Source organism: Coenobita brevimanus, chromosome 2, assembly GCF_032717465.1.
Source record: "Coenobita brevimanus isolate Jiangsu-jjx chromosome 2, ASM3271746v2, whole genome shotgun sequence".
NCBI lineage: Eukaryota > Metazoa > Arthropoda > Malacostraca > Decapoda > Coenobitidae > Coenobita > Coenobita brevimanus.
The window spans coordinates 16,857,983-16,875,881 of NC_136955.1; the positions used below are offsets into that span (position 1 = coordinate 16,857,983).

The 17,899-nt window shown below is 41.6% G+C and overlaps 2 pseudogenes; both read right to left on the reverse strand.

Moving 5' to 3' along the window:
• Nucleotides 1–3,567, reverse strand: part of LOC145391688 (uncharacterized) — a 30,514-nt pseudogene extending 26,947 nt beyond the window's left edge.
• A 6,166-nt stretch (nucleotides 3,568–9,733) lies between these two features.
• Nucleotides 9,734–17,899, reverse strand: part of LOC145391694 (uncharacterized) — an 18,853-nt pseudogene continuing 10,687 nt past the window's right edge.

A 17,899-nucleotide genomic window follows, 5' to 3' on the forward strand; every position in this document is an offset into this window, starting at 1 on the left:
CCAAGCTTTAGTGATGTAGTAATAGTGATATGAAAAACAAACTGATACAAGGTAGTCACTAGAAAAACTACATGAGCCATCCTTAGAACATACTCTACAAGAAATCCGGTGTGTAGTATATGGACTGCGCTATGCATTTGCAAATGAAAAATGCAGGGTTTGTAGTAATATCTTGTATTTTATTATTGGTATAGTTTTTTTATTACTCTGTCACACCTTGTAAAATATCTTCCAGATTAGGGGCTTTCAATATAGGGTTCGTAAATCCTCAAGGTCACACAAGAGGGTTTCCAGGGGGTACTTTGGAGGGTTGGAGAAAACTAGTGTAAAGTATACTAAGCCTTACAATATCATTCATGAAATAGGTAATGAAAAACTGAGACCTCTAGTTTCCAAAAATCATGCAGCTCATCATTCACATTCACATGCAATAATGGTTGTCCTTGATTATTATATTGTGCTATTTTTGACACAGTGTTGTCACAAAATGTTCATTTATCATATACTCTGAAGTAAAGTAATCACTTATTTCAATTAATTTGACAACAACTACTGTAAGGTTGTGTCCTTCTATATTGGATTAGAGTTAATGGAGTGCTGTTATATTATTCAGTGCTGCAGTCGTGGGAGTACGTGTCAGATGATCAGATAACTCAGAGGGTATGTGGTTAGTAAGAAAAAGTCTGGGAACTTTCTTTTCTAGAGATTTCAGCCTTGCAAGGTATTGTTTCCACCCTGGCATTACTGTACAATAAATGAATGATCCCTCGGTCTAGGGCAGCAGTTCCCAAACAGGGGCCATGGCCCCGAGGAGGGGATGTCATATGTGACATATCTGAGAAGGTCTGGAGTCACCAAATATAGATTTTCGCCATCAGTTTCCCTCAGAGGAAGTGCATATCAAGGAATCTTGTTTCGTTATCATGCAGTCAGCATACCAAGTAAGTGTCCAAGATGAATCCAGGAACCATGAAGCGATTCATTTGCCAAGGACACATTCGAAGGATGAGTTTGACAAAGTTTTGGATGATGAACAAAAAGTTACCCTCTTATCCTGAAAATGAGTGTTTGGATGTTTCTGGCATTGCAGTCTTCCTGTTTCAAACAACGCAGAGTATGTTCTGCTCAATCACCAAACTGCAACAGCATAAGTTAGTTCCAAAGCGAAAGATGACCACTTTTGTGCTCCAAGTTACGACTCAAGCTACTGACAGCCAACTTAGTGGTAAAATTCTAATCACAGCTGTACAGCTGAGTTGTCGGTACTCCCTTAAAAGTGTTATTTTACGTGCTTGAGCCTCGTCTCTACTTCTAGAAATTAACCGAGTTGCTACAATTTTATTCGAGCGACGTTGCTTATCTTGCTTCTTCTCGTATGAAAATGTGGAGAGCTGCGTGTGTTACGGTATTTTGTCAAGGGTTTTCAAAGAACAAATTGGGAACCTAACTGGTCTAGGGTATGAGGGAGGACCTTTGTTACTCGCTGTCGTATTATTATTTTTTTTTTAAATGTAAATATTATTCTTTATACCACTTCAGTCCGGTGACGTATTTTTTGTTTATTCCTTTGCTACCTCCAGACAAATTTTCTCTTCAGATTAGGGGCGAGACTTTTCGTACTTAGGAGAAGTTGTCAGACTGAGCTTCACTCTAACTCCCTTCTCTACAATTCATCCCCCTGAAGCAGAAAAAATGATCACCTGGTGGTTGCGAGAATAAAATAGGAAAATACATCGGTTGTGACTGAAAAGATTACAGCCAATCTAGACAGGACTGAAAGATCTGTGTAAGTCTGTTTAATGCCTGTCTTCTCTACTGCCCACTTTTTTTCTCTCTCTTTCCCCTTCCTATCTTTTTTCTTCCTTCTCCCTCCACACAATTTTCTCCTGTCTCCTACCATTTCGCTTCCTCCTCCCTCGTCCTCCCTCCTTCCTTCATCCCATAATCTCTTCCTTGTCCTGCTTTTCACTCCCTTATCATTTTTCTCACGTCCTCCTTCCATCTTCTTCTCCATCCTGCCCTCCTTTGTCTTCCGTCTTTATCATCCACACACTTCCTGTTTCATCCCTCCTTATTCTCATTTTCTCCTCTCTTCTTTCTCCCTTTTCCTCACACTCCTTCTCGCTCCCTCTGTCTCTCTCCTTTCTGTCCATCCATCGCTTCCCATCTTCCCAATCCACTTTCCCTCCTTCCTAATCAGAATCACCATCTCATCTCTTTCTCTCTTCTTCTGCCTCTTCTTTTTCTTTTTTCTCTCACTTTTTCCCTCCATCTCTCTTCTCGTAACTGTTTAGTCGCATCTCCGTCCCTCTTCTTCCCTCTTCCATCGTCGTCGACGTCGTCTTCTTCCTCCTCCTCCTCCTTCTGCCCCCTCTTTTTCCTACTTCCCTTTCTTCCTCCTCTTCCTCTTCTTTCTCTCCTCCTTTCTTCCTCCTCTTTCCTTTCCTCCTCCTCTTCTCCTCCTCCTCTTCTTTCTTTCCTCCTCCTCCTCCTCCCTCCTCTTCCTCTAACAAAATCAGGTTACATTTATATATTTCTTTTTGACGGTTTCTGCTACTGGCAGGGGTCGGCCTACCACTGCCTTTGTCTCCTAGTTACATTAGACACTGTATCTCAGCCAAGACCTGGTTCAAACTAGAAATTCCAAAATGGCTCTAGCAATCTTCTCTGTGTTTAACAGGACACTATGCGATGTCACCTGGTCATACCTCTGTTTAGGGTACTTTTGGGGACCTGTGTTGGCCCTTTCAGGCTCTGCTTGATTATCGTGTGCCAGCCAGTTCTGAAGTGCCTGTCAGATGGAACTCAATGCTATATCAATAATACTATGCGGGAGCTTAACGTTGTGTGTGTGTGTGTGTGTGTGTGTGTGTGTGTGTGTGTGTGTGTGTGTGTGTGTGTGTGTGTGTGTGTGTGTGTGTGTGTGTGTGTGTGTGTGTGTGTGTGTGTGTGTGTGTGTGTGTGTGTGTGTGTGTGTGTGTGTGTGTGTGTGTGTGTGTGTGTGTGTGTGTGTGTGTGTGTGTGTGTGTGTGTGTGTGTGTGTGTGTGTGTGTGTGTGTGTGTGTGTGTGTGTGTGTGTGTGTGTGTGTGTGTGTGTGTGTGTGTGTGTGTGTGTGTGTGTGTGTGTGTGTGTGTGTGTGTGTGTGTGTGTGTGTGTGTGTGTGTGTGTGTGTGTGTGTGTGTGTGTGTGTATGTGTGTGTGTGTGTGTGTGTGTGTGTGTGTGTGTGTGTGTGTGTGTGTGTGTGTGTGTGTGACCTGTGTGTGTGTGTGTGTGTGTGTGTGTGTGTGTCGTGTGTGTGTGTGTGTGTGTGTGTGATGAACCAGCTCATGTGTGTGTGTAATACTGTGTGTGTGTGTGTGTGTGTGTGTGTGTGTGTGTGTGTGTGTGTGTGTGTGTGTGTGGACATCTGACACTCGAATTTCGATGTGCTGTACATCAACAGACGCGGATTGATGAGCTGACAACCAAGGTGTAAGTAATAATTTCTTGCAGTCAGTTGCACACTAACCAAGCTCACTTTTGTGCCAGATATTACGCTAGACACTGGGAACCCTATACAGGTCATACCGCTGGGTGGAGCGAGTTGAAATTTTGCATGGGCATACCGAGTATATCAGAGATAGTGCATGTCAAGCTTGGTGTCAGTGCGTGTCTCGGGGGCCGCATGGCAAATAGTATTGTTTAACCCATCCCTATTTTTAACGTTAGTCTTCAAGCATGCCATGCACGTTAACTCAAAATTCCATAAAGGTTATGAACTCATGAACAAAGCTGCCAGTTACAATTGCAACTTTGTACTCCTCAGTGAAATATTTTTATCCATCCTGCTTCACTTTCATTATCTCATCGTGCAAACATACATGATTTAAAAGACTTAATTTCGAGGGCAGTGCCCTCAGCAGGAGCAAGCACTTAGCGGCCCGCTTGTTGTCATACTGTAGGACTAGATATCTAGATATCTTATGTGATTCGTGCTCAGAAACTCCAGAAGTATTAGAGAGAGAGAGAGAGAAAGAGAGAGAAACAACAAGCAACTGTGTAACAACAACCGCGAATAATTTCTCAGCTAGCAGACGTATGGTATCAGTATAACTGCCGGCGGCAGGACCCCAGACTGACTACTCTCACGTGTCTTGATGAACTGAGGGATGAGCGTATGTGGCCCCTACCCTCCCCCATCTTCATCCTGATCCCACCTATTACTGACTGACTTGATACTTTAGTTGAACCTCTTAGAGGGTGAGGCAAATATAGCAAATGCTTTTCTAGTTCTATTCCTCATTTCATCATATTAAGACTCGGGTTCCTGAGACTCACTCTCAGCTATACAAAACTGGCTGTTGAGAGCAAGAGCAAAATTACTGAAGTTATTCCATCTGTGACAGGATTAATGGTTACAGTATTATTACTATTAGGCTCCAGTTTTCACTCTAAGTTGAATAAAAGTGTCATGTATTAGCATGAACAGAATAACAGTCATTTCGACACATATTTTATGAAAGCGTGGATTCATACAGTATAATCATTTTCTACGGAAGTGCAGATTTTCTTACACACACACAAAAAAAAGATGCTGAATATTGCATCATATGCATGTTTTTCGCGTACTTCTTCCTTTAGCTAAGAATTAATGTCTGTTGCCCTGTGCTCATCATGGGTAACAGGAAGTGGGACATTGAAGCAGAACTATATTTAGATGTCGTTTCGGGCATAACACTTCATTTCCAACATAATCTGCAAAATGCACACATTTACCATCGTACTGTGCGTCAGTCATCAAAACTTCAATGTAGCAATCATCGACATCTGCAGGATCAGTGAAATGGAGATAGAGGACGGACTGCTACTCCCTCTTGTCACTGTTGTTGTCTGTATATATTTACTAACGCCGAGATTTTGTGTCTTGTGCCATCCCTGGTGTAAAGGGAATCTTCATCATCTGGTGAGTGCATGCAGAATGTAAATATTTTTTCTTAGAACGGTATGCATGGGATTACACTATATTCATACACAAAAGTATATCCACTCTTGCCAAGAAACGAGAACCAAAAGAAGTCATGTGCTGTCATTAAGGCTTCCTTTACTCTGACTTGGACTAAAATTGTCATCTCTTCATATTGAATATCGAGATGTAACAAGACTTTTACGCTATATGATACTGTTAGTTGCGAAGAAGTGTAATGGGAAGGAAGCAGAGCCGCAGTAGTCATTTTTTGCCACTAATCTACGTGAAAATGCTGCAAAAGGACGAATAACTGGGCTAAGTTAAGGTGAAAAAATTATAATTATCTACCTGAAGTATAATTGCTGCACTGAGAGATGGCATGTTTTTCCTTCTGTCTCACCGTTAAGAGTTTTGCTGATTGACCGGTACTCCTGGCCTTGATGCAGGCTGTAGTCTGACGCTGCTGAAGTTCTTTGTGAAACTGATCACTAAAATCAGAATGGGAAAATTCAGCGACTGCTACGCACTTCTGATGATACGTTTTCAAGTGGTTTGAAACAAGAATCTCGTTTGTAATCAGCGCAATTGTATTAAGCCCCATCCAGCTATGAGATAATTTATTACACACCCAGAATGATTCCATTTCTGAATATCTTGACCGCACGCGTGCGCGCACACGCACACACACACACACACACACACACACACACACACACACACACACACACACACACACTCTCTCTCTCTCTCTCTCTCTCTCTGACATGGCACAGGAAGTCACCCTCTTCTCTCTCTCAGTGCCAGGGAGGTAACGAGAGAGAGGAAGACTGAGCACGAAGAGGAAGTGGAGCACGAGGAGAAAAAAAAGGCATGAAGGAGGAGGAGGAAGAGGAGGAGGACGACGAGGAAAAAGAGGAGGACGAGGACTAGGAAGAAGAGAGGAGGTAAAGACAGAGGAGGGGGGAGAGGCAGATAGAAGAGCAGGAAGTTTGGAAAGTGTGTGCTCAGTGGCCTGTTATTTATCACAAGGAAGTGGATCAGTATTTATGTCCGCAAGAGTGCATAAAATTTTTCCAAAATTGTTTAGATCATTATTTACTTCTCAAGAGTTTACTTAAAGGAGTCTGAATTTTCTTTTAACCCTGAGACGTCTTGAAGTTTCGTAGTAGCGGTAAAGTCGTCTAGTGTTTTGTTTTTTTCAGCTCTAACTTGGGCTAAATTTTCGCCCTACTGCTGTTTGTTTCACATTGTTCAATGGCTGAAAAAGTCAATACTAGGGTTCCACATCTTTTCCATAACACTGCTTCATGACTGGCATTATATTCTAATATTAATCTATAGTTACAACCCAGTACTGAAGGTGGAGAGATTATAATAGTAGGTCAGTTTCTAATAAACAGTATAGTCAGATTAACATACAGTAGATAAGTCGTCCCTCGAGGTTAAAGGGATATGAAAATGTATCCCTATTTAACCCTGTATATTAAAGCGATGCAACACTTCCTAGTTGCTGTCTAGGAAGAATTTAGCCGAATCACCATTTTCTATTATTGCCTGTGAGGTGGAGTCACTGGTCTGGAGCTTTAATGGTGTCTGAATGTGTGTGTGCCTCATATTCACTGAGCATTCTGTTAACTACCTCTCTGTCATTCTCGTATCTTTCAGTTTTTTTAGATCCCATCTCACCTCACCTGTGGATGGAAAAAAAAGAGGGAGGCTGATAATGATAATGGTGACGCTGATGGTGGTGATGATGATCATTTATTTCACAGTACGATGACTTCTATTTTGCTTCAATATTGCCACTCCTTCACGAATCAAGTGTGCTTAAGGAATACTTCTCGTACTAAGGGGATAATGATGTAGCCTAATTTAGCCATGCATCTGAACACGTCTAGGCTGCCATCTAAGTAATTAACTAGATCACCAGCTGGCAGGTCATTAACGCCTCGCCTAGGACGTGGCCAATTATCTCCCTTAATAACACTCTGCCAATTCAAAGTTCGGGACGTGAGAGAAAGAATTGTTTTCAGAAAGTTATTTCACGGGTGAGGGACGCCACATAGCAACTTCCCTGCGTACTCTTCCCCCTCCCTCTTTTTTTTTCATTCCCCCCCTCTCTCTCTCTACTTCTCCATCTCTATCTGTGTGTGTGTGTGTGTGTGTGTGTGTGTGTGTGTGTGTGTGTGTGTGTGTGTGTGTGTGTGTGTGTGTGTGTGTGTGTGTGTGTGTGTGTGTGTGTGTGTGTGTGTGTGTGTGTGTGCAGGAATACGAGGATAGTAATTTTCTCTTCCCTAGGTGTATGAACAAGTATATAAAAAGTATAATTACGGAACAATCTCTATTAAAACCAAGCTCCATTAACTCCTTCCCTACATGGACGTCTCTCACGCTGACCTGAATCCCTTGTCGTTGAGAAGAACAGTATACAAGAAATGTCATCTAAGAGAACGTACTAACTCACTGCAGTAAAGGGCGTCACTTGAGTGTTTTACACTGGCTGTCGACAGTTTTCAATCTCTCATCTGAGGAAAAGCCCTGATGCTCATGAAGTTTCTTTATGCTTTTGATCTCTTTTGTTTCATTAATCCATCTAAAGTTTAATAGAATTGTATGACATTAGAAACAATACATCCCAAATGGTGTCCATGGCCAAATATGTTAAGGTTGTCTTCTAATGTCTGCACTTTCTGTAACCAGACAGAGGAATGGTCTGTTTGTAATTCCATTCCTTACTATCCCCATAATATAATCCATGAGGGTCAAGGGTGAAGCTAACTGCCGTATTTTTAACTCTCACAGTACTTCAGTTTCTTTTTTGCGATATTATTCCTCTCAGCAGACTGTTATCTTCATTTTAGGGTGTGTTCGTGACTTTTTTATATTGGTTTTAATGCTATATGATTGTTTCTGTTTTATTTAGTGTATTGTCATGAAGGCTGGATGTATTTCTTTCCTTTTCACTGCTTTTACTCCTGATATACAGCGGCAATGACCTCCGTTGTTACGGTGACATGATCTATCTGTCTATCTCTCTATTGCCAGACGCCTTAATCCCGTAAGGGGTGGCCACAAACAATTCGCCTCCATGTCGCCCTGTCCTCAGCGTTTTCACCACCCTACTCCCAGGTCACATCCCCCTCTCTCATATACCTCTCCACTCCATCCATCCATCTCATCCTTGGCCTCTCCCTTCCTCTCCTCCCCTTCACTTCACTCACATACACTCTCCTCGTCAGTCTCTCGATCTCCATCATGACCATTTTAACATAATTCATTTTAGGGGAAACACCTCGAGTTACTGGGGTAAGATATGACCTTCATTATCACTTCCACAATTAGATATCCTAATTACCGTGAACAGAATAAGGCAGTGGGAGCTTGGTTAAAGAAAATGTGTCACTGGGAAGGGATTAACTGTAGTAGTAGTAGTTGTTGTAGTAGTAGTGGTAGGTGTAGTAGTAGTAATAGTAGTAGTAATAGGAGTAGTAGTAGTATTAATAGTAGTAGCGCCAGGGTCATTTGGCCGTGAACCCCGTGGACTGCAGGCCGAAGCTGCCTGTCTCCTGTAGTTCACCATCCTCCTTTTGGGGGATAGGGAGGGAACTGAATGACTTGTATAACCTGGCAGTGAAGCCGCAGAGTTATATTGGTGCCACCACGTGAAGGCTTCTCTCTTCAGTACCGAAAAAGAAATAAAACTTGAATCGTGTATGGCTAGGCAAGCTTCCAGTTCGTTGTGAGAATTTCTGGGACACGTGTCTGGTCTACCTCTTAGTCATATTGTTGAAACTGTGCAAGGGAAAATATAAGCATGTCTCTAAATTCTGACATAGACAGATAGATAGACAGATGAATAGACAGACAGACAGACAGATAAATAGATAGACAACAAGACGGAAAAGGGAAAACATATCTAAATAGGATACGCCAGCGAAGAGTAATATCTGCTTATCTGTTGTTTATTTATACTTTTTCTTCTCACCCAAGCAATAAATCAGGCTTACTCCTGCGTCGGATGTTTAATTAATTTCAACTCGTAATTGGTTTGTGGATTTATAATGACTCGTTTGTATTCCGTTTTCTTTTCCTCAGTGTCATCTGTTTTTGCTGTGTTAGTTTAAAGAGATTGGGTCGTGTGGATGTTTGGCTTCCGTGTGTGTATTTGTGTGTGTGTGTGTGTGTGTGTGTGTGTGTGTATGTGTGTAAGGGGTGTTGTGTAGGCGTGTGTGTAAGGGGTGTTGTGTACGTCTGTGTGTAACGGGTGTTCTGCAGGGCCGCATTAAGGTGTGTGGAGGCCCCTGTGCACAAGGCTATGTGGGGGCCCCGAAAGTGGTAAGGCAAATGCGAGGCCCGAAGGGCCGAAGCCATCTAGGCAGGGGGTCTGGGGGCCGCTTAGGCCCCAGAAGCCAACGGTTCTAAGATGCTCTGAGATGCATTCTGAGCATTTTAGGGATACTTCTGGACAGGTTTTGGTGTGTGTCACTCAAGAACAAAATGGAGAAAAAGTATGGTATTCTTACTTCCCAGTGCTTTATCCCCTATTACAGCATGCACGCTAGCTAAAGTCTTTAAAAGTAATATCATTTTAAGAAAAACAAACAATTTTCTTGTGTTTCATCAGTGAACAACATAAAATCTTTAATATCTACTTGAACAACACACAATGGAGTAGAGAAACACATCATCTGATAACCAGGATATGAAGCAATTACTGTATAACGGATAATGTTAAAGTAATTACATCACCTGAATCTTAAGTAACACTTACTGAACTGAAGCTCACTCAAGACAGTCCTTGGACTTTGCGAGCTTTCTTGTTTGCAAAGTCATGTATGACATCATCAAAACTTATCTGTCGCAAAATGTCATGCTTACTGCTCATCACTGTGAGGTGGTTGAGGCGTTCTTGTGCCATTGATGTGCGCAGCCTGTTCTTGATTAGCTTTAGCTTGCTGAAGGATCGCTCTCCAGAGCAATTGCTCACCATAAGAACAAGGTAGAGTCTAAGAACAGTCTCTACATTAGGAAAAGTGTCCTGGACCCCTGTCTCTATAATCAACTTGTACAAGAAGTGTTCATGAGATATTTGGTCTGCCTTGTCGTTTACAAATATCCTGGCAAATTCACTGAATTGGACAAGCTCTATGCCAAGGGTGATGTCCAGGTCTTCACTGTATGTGTTCACAAGCTTTGCAGCAGCTTGTTCAATCTCAACAGCTGTCATGGCATCTAGAGCTGCGCAGGAAACTGAACAGGGAGCATATTCTCGTATATGCGGCCAATCGTTGTTTCATGGAAACCACAAATTGGTCAATGACAGGCAGGAAATTTTCAACTCGGAATTTCTGTGCAGGAGATAGTTGTGCCTCTTTTCCTCGACCATAATCTAGTGGATTCAGTCGCACACTTGGTGGGCGATTGCGTGTCTGCCTGTAAGTTGTTGTCCCTGATTTCTCTGCTCCTTTGGCTTCTTATTCACTAAACAAATCACGCTTGTCTTCAATGAACTTCTGCAATGATGTTAATGCAGCAACTGCAGTGCTGAGGTCAGCCTTTGGATCTTGTAATATGTGACTGGTGGCATTTACTCTGTCAAGCACTTCATTTACTGAACAAAATTTACTTTTTGCTTTCAACTGAAAAGTGTCTTAATAGGATACAATGAATGCATATTATAACAGTAAGTTTGAATAATGGTACGTCGTATACAACAACAGATTTTTAGTGGCTCTTTTGTCGTTTTTCTCATTAATGAGGATGTTCAAACGAGGTTCTTTTTATGAAAGTGCCAGGCGCATGTCGTCCAAAAACAAAAGAAAAAAATAGTTTCTTACAGTATGTTCATCTGTGATAAGAACACAACGTTGCAGTTATACGAACTACGTCAATACGATACCCAAGAACTGATGTGGACAACACTAACCTGCTGCAATGAAAGCCAGAACACAAGTGATTGTGTGAACTTCTGAAGCCAAGGATCAGAGCCAGGTCCAGTACAGAAAATGAACGAGAACCGTACGAGATATCAATAATGAAACCATAGAAAACGTAAGAAAATTGGTTATAGCACTTAACTTTTAAAAAGTAATTCAGACAATTATAGAAAGAGAAAAATTAGGGAATCTATGTTTTACTTTCTCATGGTAAGTATACAGTACCAATGCACTGGCTAGCGATACATGCGATAAAGAACAAAAAATCATTCACGGACACACAACACAAACAAAACAAAACAAACCTAACCTACCCTTTGAACAAAAAACCTTAATGTAAGCTTGTTCAAGGTTAAGTTAGGTTAGGGTTTGTTTTGTTTTGATTTGATTTGTTTTGTTTTGTTTTGATTTTTTGTTTTCATTATTTTTTTTTTTTTATTAATGATGGAGTTTTACTCTCTCCAAACATCCAAACTTTTTTTTTTGGTGGGGGCCCCCTTGATGTGGGGGCCCCTGTGCACGTGCACCTTGTGCACAGTCCTGGATGCGGGCCTGGTGTTCTGTGTGTGGGGGGGGGGGTGTAAGGGGTGTTTTGTGTTGAGTATGTGTGCGCGTAAAGGGTGTTTTGTGTGTGTGCGGGGGGGGGGGGAGAGCAGAAGAGATAGGAAAAAATGAAGCTGAGGAATAATAAAGTGGAAAACAAGAGTAGAAAATGAGTAATGAAAACTGAATGGAGAGAAGAAAATGCATAGAGGAAAAGTGAATGAAAAAAAAAGTCGAAGAGAGTAAAGAAGAGATTGCAGAAGAGAGGGTAGAAGAAAGAGCAGAAAAAGTGGAAAAAAGAGGAGAGAAAAGAATGTGGGAGAGAAGAAGCAGGAAACAAAGAGAGAGAGAGAGAGAGAGAGAGAAGGGGAGATGAAAAATAAGAAAATTAGGATGGAAAGAAAAAGCTATGGAAAGTGTGGAATGGAAGTGAGAAATTGGAGGAGTGTGTTGAGTGTGGAAAGAGTAAAGAAATGATGATGATGAAGAAAAGAATCAAAGACGTAGCATAAAGGGTGGAAAAAAGAAAGTAAAGGAGGATATGTAGGAAAGAGAAGGGGGAAAAACAGCAGAAGAAAGTGAAGAAATAGTGTAGGAAAAATAGATAAGGGAAAGAAGTAAAACCAAGCTGAACTGAGAAATGGATGTGAAGAATAAACTACAAGAAAAAGAGGGAACAGAGAAAAAATAAAGAAAACTGACGGGAGAGAAGGTGGTGGAGAAAAAGAAAAAAAAAGTATATAACCCATGCCACAAAGGGTAAAGGTAGAGCACGTAGCCTTGAAGCAGGAGTACAAAGGAGGGAAATGCGTTTTCTCTCTTTCAGGTCCCAGAGATGTGGGCGATAAGGACGGTTCTTGTTCTCGTCCACGTCGCGGAAAGGTTAACAATTTTTTCCACCTTCAGGATTTAAAGTATGAGGTGTGTGAGAAATACCCTGTCTGTGGTATTTATATTTTCTATACTGATAATTTCCCTGGTCTGACTTAATACCTAAACTATCCCTCTATCGACATAATTATTTTTCAATCCTCGAGATAAAGTATCAGGTAATTATGAAATGGCTTGTTAATTTTATTAGTGTTTTCTTCACTGGTAATTATCTTCCTTTTCTGTCATAATGCCTAAAATATCCATCTCTCAATATTAGTACTTTTAAAGGCAAAGTGTCAGGCATGGATGAGGTGCCTTGTTTTATTCATGTTTTCCAGACTAACAGTTTTCCTTTTCAGCAATATTACTAAAATACTCTTCTATCAGAACCAGTATTTTTCAGTCTTCGAGGCAACCTATAAGGTATCTGTAAAGTGACTTCTTTATTTCATCTACATTTTCCACGCTGACATTTTCCTTTTCTACCTTAATACTTAAAATAATCTACAAATATCAGTAACAGTATTTTCTAACTTTCGATGCTTAAACTGCCATGTATGGGTGAGGTACAGTAGCTCCCAAAAGTATCTTTAAAAAAAGTACTATACATTCTGATACAATGGACGATGTATCTGACACGTGTTGCTTGAAGCGGCAACAAAATTGGTAGACCTGCATGCTAGGGGGTGGTTGCCATACACCTGCATATGCCTTGGGATTGTATATACCGTTTTCTAACTGACGTAATACTAATCACTTTGTCATATGTAGATATATTTGATGTTATTATGGTGACAACTAGTTCGTTTTGACATAGGCACGGTTACTCTTTCTGTGGTTCATCTGTAATGCTTTCACGAGTGCCAGCACAAGGTTAGCAACACTCTGGATATATAGTATACAAGCTTTCCCAGAACTGATATATTTTGAGAAAGTGCGTTGGGTCTGGTTAGTACTTGGATGGGTGACCGCCTGGGAACACCAGATGCTGTTGGCATCCCTACGTCAAGTGGGGTTGGTGGAGGATTAGTGCCCCTCCCTGTAAAACAATTAACTCTAAGCCCTTGGCCACCCCGTCTGGGATACATGGCGTCTGGCAATGAATGAATGAATGAATGTTTCTATAATATCTGTGATTATGACTGGGAGACATATGACACCCAGTTTAATGTGAACGGCACAAAAATATTAGAGAGACAAGTAGAGGTAAACGAAATGTAAAGACAGTAAATTAACTTATCTGAAACTAATCCCCAGAGCAGCGTATAAACCCATTTGTCACTGATACACCAGCCGTAGTGTGGAGGTGACATGCGAGACTCATTCTTATATTGGACATTATATGTAAAATAAATACAAGTTAAGGTTAAACACACTTTGGGGGGGCTCTTTTTATTCATTTAATAACCACTGTATCCACCGCCTGCATCCAGACCTCTGTTCAATCGACGCGACACCTACTACGAAGCTGTGCCATTCACGTAACGAAACACCACTCCTCAATACCTTCCGACACCGAGATATTGCCACATTCGGGTAGTATGTATAAATAATGATGTGTGGTTAAAATTGTCCGACATGCAGACCCTATAGGCTATTATTAACCTCTGCATTGTTAATCTATTTGTAGTTATGGCCTGTCTCCTTCTGAGCTCTGCTTCCTAAATTCTGGTGTAGCAGGGGTCGTGTCACGTGTGTTACACTGTTGTTGAAATGTTTTAGAAGCCTGTGTGTATGTGTGTATATGGTCACGAGGCGCTGTCGTTTGCCTATCAAGCATGCCTTGAGTTAGAGTGTGTAAGCATGATTAGCATTGCTCGATTCTCGCAGACACGATACCTGTCTCATCCTCTGACTTGCTGCTTCTATCTATCTATCTATCTATTATGATTTGTAATTATAATATGGAATCCTGACATCTGGAGTTGTAAATCTTAAGAGAGGGGAGGAGAATTTCACTTTTTTCTTAACAGGAGGGAGAGGGGGATCATCAAGGAAACAGTGGCATAACTGGGGAAAGACCAGGAAAAGTTTGGGAACCTCTGGCATAGAACATCGTGCAAACGGACAGACTATTTATACATGACCAAATAAATAGTTTTTCCCTCTCTCTTCATTTAGTTCTCTGTTGATTGGTTAGGTAGAATAATCGTGACATTAGACCTGAAATTGTGTTTGTAAACATTCGTAGAAAACAATCGAAATTTTTAATATTTTCTAAAGAACTAAGGAATCCAAACCTCTAAAAATGGAGTTAATATAATTTATAAGAAGATTGTGATAAATGATAAATTAAATGTGACTCCCTGACAGGTTGTAACTATTTTAAGAGTCTCATTCTTTGGTGAAATAATGTGGCAGTGGAGTTCGTAGGTTGTGTTCCTTAGACAGGGCAGGTTCTATTTTTTTTTTTTTTTTATCTGGTTCTGTACGAGATGATCACATTTTTATTATACACTTTTCTGAAACACAGAGTCGTATATTTGAGCTTAGGAGCCGTCTACCACGTCCTTGTCTGCGATTTATTTTGCACAATACCACTGACATATTACATGTAATTATCGTATTATTTCCTTTTAATATCTACATCCCTAAGCCTCGTTTCAGCTTCACGGTCATAAGTTTGGAGCTAGTGTGACCTCACCTATGGGGCCGTATGCTCGTTGGTTAACGAAGCTTTCTAACACCTCTTCCTTAGTTTTTTTTGGATGTGGCTGGTCAGCATCCTTTTGTACATTGTTCATGCAGAGTATGACGATGTTGGAAGGATTTATGCAGCAAAGAAAAGGTAGTAAGGTGTTGTAAGCAAAATAACTCGGTTAGGAAGAGGTGTTAGAGTCTCCTTACCCTACGAAAATACCTGCCTTGGACGTCATTGAAGAACCAAGTGGCTATTGTTTCAAGCGCTCGGTCGAAAAATAAGCGAGTTCACATTACAGTTAAAGCGATAAATAATTTCATACTAATTTTTTCCTCCCCAGTCTTGAGGTAGTTAGGGCAATTTGATTCGAGACATTAGATTACAACGGAAGATCATCAAGTTGCTGACGATTCTGGCGTTGCAATACAGGGAAAGTAAAGTGCAGTTTCACATTTCTGTTAAAAATGATATCGATTTTATGTGATCAAAAGAATAAACGAAATGGTAAAGAGAAGAAGCGATTTGATCCACGGAGTGTGCTATTTTACAGTGCATCTCAATTCATAGTTCAGTAGAAAGAATGATCGATTATCACTATAGGAAAAATAAATATTTTCACATTGCTTTCCCCTTTCAAAGTTGGTAGGACAGTGTGGGTTGGGTGGAGGCGAGAATTAGGAAAGGGAGACATGAAGTGGCTGTCGTTTCATTCATTAAGATAAGGTCGAAAGATTATTATTATTATTTTTTTTTACGTGTCCTACTCTGGGCAAAGGCCTCAGGGCCTATTCCCAAGTCCCAGTGGTCCTTCTTGGGGCCCAGTAGTTCTCCTACATCTCCACATGTCACCATTTCGGCGCTAATACCCACCATCCATATTGAATACATGCTAGGGCTGTCTCATACAGGACTGGTGTACTGGTATTAGCGGGGGTACTTTTATGACATGTCGGCGGGCCATCTGGTAGATCAGAAAAGACTGCTTTTTAAGAAATTCAAATTCTTAAACTGTTCCCTGTCCCAGCCGGGATTCGAACTGGGTCCATTAGGACTGCAGGCCGATTCTGTCACCGCCTCCCCCAATTTCATACCACCTATTAAACAATATACGTGTTTGCCTAATAAGTAAACGAGTTTACACTTTAATCCACAGAATAAATGATTCACAGTATGCTTGTTGTTTTGACACCAGGCTCATTTGGACGTGAACCCGGTGGACTACAGGATACCAGTCACACATGATAAAACATACGTCACACTAAATCACACTATTGGTCCAAGGAATTAACAATATCACAATGCGAGTCTCTTTCCTTGTTGGAAGGACACAAGTCAAGAGTGAGAGCAGCGGAAGTGAGTTATTTGAGAGGAGTATGTGGAGTTACATGAAGAGACAGACTGGCAAATGAAGAAGTGAAGGAGCGTTGTGGTATGGATGAGGATGTGATAGAAAGCGTTTGGAGAAGTACACTGAGGTGGTTTGACAATGTGGAGTGGGTGGAGAACGAGCGACTAACGAGGAGAGTGTATGTGAGTGAGGTGGAGGGGCGAAGAGGGAGGGGGAGGCCAAGGATGATGTGGAGGGATGGAATGGAGAGGCATATGAGAGAGGGGGGTGAGCTGGGGGGAGGAGAGCGAAATGAAGGGGGACAGGGCGTCATGGAGGCGATTTGTTTGTGGCCACCTTTAAGGGATTAAAACATCTGGCAATAGAGAGTGATAGAGACAGAACCTCTTTCCTAGTCTTGAGTCAGGTCGGATAGTGTGGGTTCGGTGGAGGCAGGCATTATGAAAGGCAGGCATGACGCGGCTGTTGCTTCGTTCATTGAGAAACGGTCGAAAAATCAAACGATTTCACACTACCGTTAAAAAACACACTTCTTCGCCGTAAGAACAAACTATTTCATACTTCAGTCCAAGAAATGTGATTTACGTTATGAACATGAACATGATGGACTTCAGGAAACCGGTCATACTAGGAAAATAGCCTACGCCACACTACATCACACTATCAGTCCAAATACTGAACAAACTCACATTGCTCTGCACCTTCCTGATCTTGTGTCTGGTCGGGCAGAGTGACAGGGGTGGGGGTGAGATTTTGAGCAGGTCACTCTAGGAAGCAGAGTAAACGTCACACGACATCACACTATCACTCCAAATACTAAACAACCCCACACTGCTCTGCTCCTCCCTAATCTTGAGTCAGGTCGGGCAGTGTGGCTTGGGTGGGGATGAGATTTACGATATCGCTTCTGCGGCTGCAACCATTAGCGGCCGCGATAATATCTTGGCTGAGTTACCCCGCTACTGTTCCTCAAAGTCTCATCGAACACTGCGTGGAATTTACAATAAGCTTTGTGCCCGAGGGATCTATTGTCTTGTTTGTTATAAGGCCTGTTTTCTCGTCGGTTAAGGAAGACCCCTAACACCTCTTCCTAAGCGATTTGTTTTGCTTATTGAGTCTTATTTTCGTCTTCTGTGACATTTGAATTATTCCAGTACCACCACACTCAGCATAAAGAGCATACTGATTGACAAAAGCCAGCCGTATCCAAAAATAAGTCGCTAAGAAGGAGGCATTGAATCTTTAAAGCAATCAATTTCTAACTCTACATCTTCTAGAAGGCTAATTTATAATGTGTTGAACCCTACCTTAACAGTTCACGCGATCTATAAATGTCGTGGTAAAACAAGTGAGGTACACAGAATGGCATTTAGTCGGTTGCGGGTAATCAGTCACAATCTGACGATTGAGACGGGCCGTTGGAATCTGCGTGGAAGGGGAAGTCTCCCGGTAGCAGGGCGGCTATGTCTTTGTGGTGCTGGGCAAACAGAGTTGCATGTACTGGAGGTGTGTCCACTGACTCAGCACATACGTACAAGATATAACTTTACTTCCTGGAGTCAAATCATTGGTGACGATGCTCAGTTTCCTATTGAGGAGATAGTGTATAAA